Source organism: Triticum aestivum, chromosome 5B (genome assembly GCF_018294505.1).
Source record: "Triticum aestivum cultivar Chinese Spring chromosome 5B, IWGSC CS RefSeq v2.1, whole genome shotgun sequence".
Taxonomy (NCBI): Eukaryota; Viridiplantae; Streptophyta; class Magnoliopsida; order Poales; family Poaceae; genus Triticum; species Triticum aestivum.
This window is the reverse complement of record NC_057807.1, coordinates 379,536,842-379,544,811: the sequence shown is the minus strand read 5'-3', so window position 1 is coordinate 379,544,811 and position 7,970 is coordinate 379,536,842.

Sequence of the window (7,970 nt, the reverse complement as noted above, 5' to 3'; positions counted from 1 at the left end):
GGTCCATTTTTTTAGCATCGCCCGGACTTTGACTCTTGCAGCTGGTTGCATGATAGAGGGAGAGAGGGGGGGGGGGTGTTTGAGTGTGGGATTGATAAGGATGGAGAGAGATAGGGGTGATTAGGAACATTTGCTATACGTGATGCACATAGCTCGCTTATCTTCCAATTGTGGTTGGTTTTTGCAAGGTTGCTGACGTTTTGCGAAAAAATCCTTCACGAATAGAGTATTGTGCCATCAAAAACAAATTGTTAGAGAAAGCTATGGGCAATGACGATCGTCAAGGCAAATAGAAACGCAATACAAACATAATCATTTGCAAATAGTTGAGAAACAAATCCTTCAAATTGTTGGCTTAACTTCCGGGCTGTAGTTGGTCTTTGTGCCATTGCAGGCACGTCAGCCGGGTGTGCCCATCCGACCAGGGTTGAGCGTTGCATGACCGGTCTTGCGAGTCGGTTGTGCTCAAGTTACAGTTTGAGGATTGTGCCAATTGGCGCAGAGACCAACTTCGGACCAGAAATTAAGTGACTATTTGAAACTGTAGCCAGGAAGTTAAGCAACACTATGGGCAACACTATGTATGTTCTATAAATAATCCGCAAGCCATTGGCGCAAAGACCAATTGTAACTAGAAGGAGACTATGGGCAGCATGGACTTGGGCATGGGGAATTCAGAGTTGGGCATGGAGTACTTGGACTTGACTAAGGTATGGAGAACTCACACTTGGACATGATGAACTTGGACTCGAGCGTGTAGGACTCAGAATCAAAGTTAGGGCACTTGGACCCGGGCATGGGGAACTCAGGCTCGAATGATGAGAACTCGAACATGTAGGACTTGGACTTCGACATAGGGTACTTGGACTTGAGCATCGGGAACTCAAAATCAGACATAGGGAACTCAGACTCCAACATGGGGAACTCGGTCTCGGACATAGGGTACTCAAAGTCTGGTATGGGAACCAGGACTCGGATACAGACGTAGGAAAACCGGACTCGGGCATGGGGAACATGGACCCATAATCGGGTATAGAGAACTTGGGCGCGCGCAAGGAGAATTTGGACTCGGGCACGGGGAAGTCGAACTCGGACTCATGTATGGAGAACTCAGACTCTGGATTTGGGATGTGGGTCCATTTTTGTAGTGTTGCCTGGACTTTAACTCTTGTGGCTGGTCCGATGATATAGAGGGAGAGTTGTGTGTGTGTGTGGGGGGGGGGGGTTGAGTGTGGGGTTGATAAGGATGGATAGATATAGGGAGAGAGAGGGATGATTTATTGAAGGAACGTTTGCTATATGTGCCACACATAATTCACTTCTCTTCCGGTTGTGGTTGGTCTTTGCGTGGTTGCAAATGGTTGGGGAAAAATCTTTCACGGAAAAGTATCGTGCTATCAAAAACAAATAGTCAAAGAAAGCTATGGGCGATGACGATCATCAAGGCAAATAGAAAAGCAGTACGAACATAATCATTTGTAGACAGTTAAGAAACAAATCCATCAAATGGTTCGGTTAGTTTCCGGGTTGTGGTTAGTCTCTGCGCCACTGCGGGCGCACCAACGGGGTGTGCCCTTTCCGGCCAGGGTTGACCATTGCATGACCGGCTTGCGAGTTGGCTGTGCCTGGTGGCCAGGCGCCGTCCAGCCAGACCGCACGTGCAGCTTGCTCGGGGTGTGAGCGTTGCATGCCACCCTCTCGAGTCAGGTGCACCCATTGGAATAGCAGTAAAAATGGCCGCCATGATAGAGGTTTCAGAAAATGTTGGTATGACAGCCATTTTGCACTGCCATGAAAGAGCTTTTGGGATCAAATTCAAATTAGGATTCATCTATTGATAGAAATGCAATGTGAACGCTGGGCGCGCCGCTCAGAACTATACGTCATGGGTGAACGTGACATCTGTCGTATGATAAGATGGATAATGACAAACATGGAGCTTTGCGCCGCATTTACACCAACCGACTGGACCGACCAGCATGTCTCTCCCTAGCCGCACCAACCAGAAACTAACCAACGAACCGCACCGGAGGCGGCACCTCTAGGCTCAAGAACCAGAAATTCTACGGGTCAATTTGGTTGGCACCCTGGGCTCCATGCCATAGAATTTTTGGTGCCTGGGTTTGGCCTGAAAAGTTGGAGTTTCTTGCCTGTACAGGCTAGCCTCACAGCGAAGTGTTTGGTTTCCACCCTATGCCTGGTACTTTGTCTTGTAGCGATTAGAATATTTTTTCAAGCGGCAGACCGTACCTTCATTGGGACTAATTAGTACGAGGCTAGTTTGCAGCATGCCCAGGCAGAATGAATCGGACGCCTGGGCCAGGCTGATCATCATGCCTGGGCTAAGAGCATCTCCAGCCGCGCCCCCAACAGGACCCCAGGGCGACTTTTTTCGCGCCGGCATCGAAAAAAACCTCCACTCGCGCCCCCAAGATGTCGAAATCCGCTGGCTCGGCCCGTTTTTGGGCCCTCTTCCTCCTCTTCTTCCTCCTCTTCCTCTTCCTCTTCCTTGTCCTCGTTCTCGTCCCCTTCCTCTTCCTCCTCCTCCTCCTCCTCCTCTTCTTCTTCTTCCTCTTCTGTTGCAGAGAGCACTTGTCCTCACTTCTTCATCAACAGAAGAACACAGAGGGCACACAACAACATCACACTACCTAGCAGAAGCTTCAGCAGCACCAAGATGTCTGCACCTAATCCAATCAATGCACTTTCTTGGTGCCTGGTCATGTTCTGGTGCAGAGAGCCAGGCCTGGCCAAAGCAGCTCTACTAGTTGCCAGTTGAGCTGCAATCCTTCTCCTTTCATTCCTAGCCCTAATGAGTTCTTCCCTCCTCTCCTTTGTTGCTCCAACGGCATCAACAACTTGGTTCCCAACCAAGAAATGAGCATCCACTAGGTACGCAACATATTCCATCTCCCAAAACCAGAAATCACACCCAGTAGGCTGCAAACCAACAACAAAAAAGTGAACTTTGACCAACGAGAGGGGAAAACTGCTGCCAAGAACAAAATCTGCTCAAGTTACTTACCGAGTGATTGGGACATCTGTAGAACACCCAACTCTCGTGATCCTCTGTGTACGAAATGTAGTACCTCACCGTTGCCTGGCAGTGAGGACATGAGATGAGTGGCACCACCACTGTCCGGCCGCGGAGACCTGACTGGGCAGAAGTAGCAGAAGAAATGGCGAGCATGCGCTGAGCATGCGCGAGCGCCTGACTCGGCGTGCGAGTTGCTTCCATCCTGACGGGTTATATCATCCCTTTGACCAAAAGGTGTGTTATGGGATGTGGGTCCGGTTTTTTAGCGGTTCCCGGACTTTGACCCTTGCAGTTTGCTGGATCATGTGATGTGCTACCCGGCGCTGGACCACTACGGCTGGCTGGATGGCGTGTTCTGCCATATCTTCCGGCCTTTCATTGTTGCTGCCTGGCGGACTAGCGTGTATGCTTCATGTGCTCGCTGGTCGCACCCTTTTCTCGCCCATCGATCATCTGGTCGGTTCGCGTGGTTTCCTTTAGCTCATGTGATCCCGGGTGGGGGTTCTCAGTTCGAACGGGTCATGTCATTTGCCGCGGGATATGCGGTCAGGTTTTCTATTAACTTAGCTAGAGCGTGAAAGAATGAAATGTACGGAGCTGGGTGTGGGGTTGTGCTGGGGACTCTTGTTGTTGCATCCCCTTGAACCGAAGACGTGTTTTGGGACTTGGGTCCATTTTTTTAGCATCGCCCGGACTTTGACTCTTGAAGCTGGTTGCATGATAGAGGGAGAGAGGGGGGTGTTTGAGTGTGGGGTTGATAAGGATGGAGAGAGATAGGGGTGATTAGGAACATTTGCTATACGTGACGCACATAGCTCGCTTATCTTCCAATTGTGGTTGGTTTTTGCATGGTTGCTGACGGTTTGCGGAAAAATCCTTCACGAACAGAGTATTGTGCCATCAAAAACAAATTGTCAAAGAAAGCTATGGGCAATGACGATCGTCAAGGCAAATAGAAACGCAATACAAACATAATCATTTGCAAATAGTTGAGAAACAAATCCTTCAAATTGTTGGCTTAACTTCCGGGCTGTAGTTGGTCTTTGTGTCATTGTAGGCACGTCAGCCGGGTGTGCCCATCCGACCAGGGTTGAGCGTTGCATGACCGGCCTTGCGAGTCGGTTGTGCTCAAGTTATAGTTTGAGGATTGTGCCAATTGTCGCAGAGACCAACCACGGACCAGAAATTAAGTGACTATTTGAAACTGTAGCCAGGAAGTTAAACAACACTATGGGCAACACTATGTTCGTTCTATAAATAATCCGCAAGCCATTTGCGCAAACACCAATTGTAACCAGAAAGGTAAGGAGACTATGGGCAGCATGGACTTGGGCATGGGGAATTCAGAGTTGGGCATGGAGTACTTGGACTTGACTAAGGTATGGAGAACTCAGACTTGGACATGATGAACTTGGACTCGAGCATGTAGGACTCAGAATCAAAGTTAGGGCACTTGGACCCGGGCATGGGGAACTCAGGCTCGGATTGATGAGAACTCGAACATGTAGGACTTGGACTTCGGCATAGGGTACTTGGACTCGAGCATCGGGAACTCAAAATCATACATAGGGAACTCAGACTCCAACATGGGGAACTCGGTCTCAGACATAGGGTACTCAACGTCTGGTATGGGAACCAGGACTCGGATACAGACGTAGGAAAACCGGACTCAGGCATGGGGAACATGGACCCATAATCGGGTATAGAGAACTTGGGCGCGTGCAAGGAGAATTTGGACTCGGGCATGGGGAAGTCGAACTCAGACTCATGTATGGAGAACTCAGACTTTGGATTTGGGATGTGGGTCCATTTTTGTAGCTTTGCCCGGACTTTGACTCTTGCGGCTGGTCCGATGATATAGAGGGAGAGGTGTGTGTGTGGGGGGGGGGTTGAGTGTGGGGTTGATAAGGATGGATAGATATAGGGAGAGAGAGGGATGATTTATTGAAGGAACGTTTGCTATATGTGCCACACATAATTCGCTTCTCTTCCGGTTGTGGTTGGTCTTTGCGTGGTTGCAAATGGTTGGGGAAAAATCTTTCACGGAAAAGTATCGTGCTATCAAAAATAAATAGTCAAAGAAAGCTATGGGCGATGACGATCATCAAGGCAAATAGAAAAGCAGTACGAACATAATCATTTGTAGACAGTTAAGAAAGAAATCCATCAAATGGTTCGGTTAGTTTTCGGGTTGTGGTTGGTCTCTGCGCCACTGCGGGCGCACCAACGGGGTGTGCCCTTTCCGGCAGGGTTGAGCATTGCATGACCGGCTTGCGAGTTGGCTGTGCCCGATCGGCCAGGCATCGTCCAGCCAGACCGCATGTGCAGCTTGCTCGGGGTGTGAGCGTTGCATGCCACCCTCTCGAGTCAGGTGCACCCATTGGAATAGCAGCAAAAATGGCCGCCTTGAAAGAGGTTTTGGGATCAAATTCAAATTAGGATTCATCTATTGGTAGAAATGCAGTGTGAATGCTGGGCGCGCCGCTCAGAACTATACGTCATGGGTGAACGTGACATCTGTCGTATGATAAGATGGATAATGACAAACATGGAGCTTTGCGCCGCATTTACACCAACCGGCTGGACCCACCACCGTGTCTCTCCCTAGCCGCACCAACCAGAAACTAACCAATGAACCGCGCCGGAGGCGGCACCTCTAGGCTCAAGAACCTGAAATTTTACGGGTCAATTTGGCTGGCACCCTGGGCTCCATGCCAGAGAATTTTTGGTGCCTAGGTTTGGCCTGAAAAGTTGGAGTTTCTTGCCTGTACAGGCTGGCCTCACAGCGAAGTGTTTGGTTTCCACCCTATGCGTGGTACTTTGTCTTATAGTGATTAGAATAATTTTTCAAGCGGCAGACCGTACCTTCGTTGGGACGAATTAGTACGAGGCTAGTTTGCAGCATGCCCAGGCGGAATGAATCGGACGCCTGGGCCAGGCTGATCATCTTGCCTGGGCTAAGAGCATCTCCAGCCGCGCCCCCAACAGGACCCCAGGGCGACTTTTTTCGCGCCGGCGTCGAAAAAAACCTCCAGTCGCGCCCCCAAGATGTCGAAATCCGCTGGCTCGGCCCGTTTTGGGCCCGTCGATCCCAGGCGGAACCCAGCGCACTGGGGCGCTTGGGGGCTTTGGCGGAAGGGAAAACTGTGTCCGGGCCACACTATCAGGCGAAAAGGCATCTTTGCACATCCAGACTCAACACCCCCCCCGCGCGCACGCTCTCCCACCGCCTTGCCGATCCCGGCGTCGTCCACCCCCCACTGCCGCTAGATAGGCCATTCCCCCGCCGAAAAAGAGAGAGGGATCAACCGTGCCATCTTATGCCACCTACTAGGGCGAGTTTTCCGGCGCTCCGGCCGCGCAGGGCGGGATACCGACGACTGTGCGCCAACCACGCCGGCCTGGTGTTCGGCGATTTGTCTGCTTGGCTTTGGACTTGGACAATGAGGAGGCGCTCGCGGCGTTACTGGAGGTGGTAGCTGATGCCGATGTCCAGGACGAAGAGCATCTCAAGGTCCTCGCCGCCCTCGCCGGCCTGCTGGCGAGCAATGCAAAGCCGTTGCGAGGTGGCTCGGCGCTAGGCCGGCTAAAGGCAAAGAACCGACATCGACTGGAAGGCTATTGGTTGCTCTACTCCGTCTACTTCGCCAACGCTCCACTGCATGGCGACAAAGTATTTCGGCGCCGTTATCGGATGAGCCGAAAGCTCTTCCTCATGATTTTGAATTCCATCTGGGAGTTCGACAACTACTTAAAATGCAAGAAGGATTGCACCGGCACACTTGAATTCACCTCACTCCAAAAGTGCATGACAGTTATGAGGATGCTTGCATACAGAGATCCCGGTGATTCACTGGAAGACTATGGACGCATGGCCGAGTCCACGACCATTGAGTGTTTCTACAGGTTCTGCAGGGCAGTGGTGGCAGTGTTTGGACCGCAATACTTGCGAGCACCTAATGCCGAAGACACTGCTCGGACCCTACCACAAAATGCAGCAGGAGGATTTCCAGGGATGCTTGGAAGCATCGACTGCATGCATTGGAAATGGAAGAACTGTCCATTTGCTTGGCAGGGGATGTACAAAGGCGTCAAAGGCGGTTGAAGTGTGGTCCTTGAGGCAGTGGCCACACACCACCTATGGATTTGGCACTCCTTCTTTGGTATGCTAGGAACTCACAATGACATCAACGTACTGCAGTGCTCCCCTGTCTTTGCCAAGCTTGTTGAAGGTCACTCTCCTCTGGTGAACTTCCTGGTCAATGGGCGGCACTACAACAAGGGATAATACCTAGCAGATGGCATCTATCTGAGAGGGTCTACATTTGTGAAGACTATCTCAAACCCTGTGCCAGGAGGAAAGAACTCCCACTTTGCAAAGGTTCAGGAGGCTTGCAGGAAGGATGTCGAGCGGGCATTTGGTGTGCTTCAATCTTGATTTCTTGTTGTCCGGTACCCCACTCAGACCTGGTCAAAAGATCAAATGTGGGAGATCATGACTTGCTGTGTCATCTTGCACAACATGATCATTGAGAGCGAGCAGGAAGAGCTAGTGTTTGACACTGAACCATATTACAGGCAGGGTCCTCTTGCCCAAGTTGATCACCACCTACCAGCAACCTAGACGGCCTTCCTCAATATGCGTTAGGAGATCCGAGACCCACTGGTGCATCAACAACTCCAGCCGGATCTGGTGGAGCACCTATGGAGGCTCAAGGGCAACGTCTAGCTCGACATGTGATGAAATATGAGTTTTTATTTGTTGAACTATATAATTTGTATTGAACTATTTGTTGAACTATTCAATTTCTATTGAGTTTTTGTGATTAATTATGTGATAAAATATAGTTTCTGTTGAATTTGTGCCGAAGCACGGCGAATATGGGCCGAAATTGGTCAATTTGCGCCAATAGCGGGCCAATCTGCGCCGAAA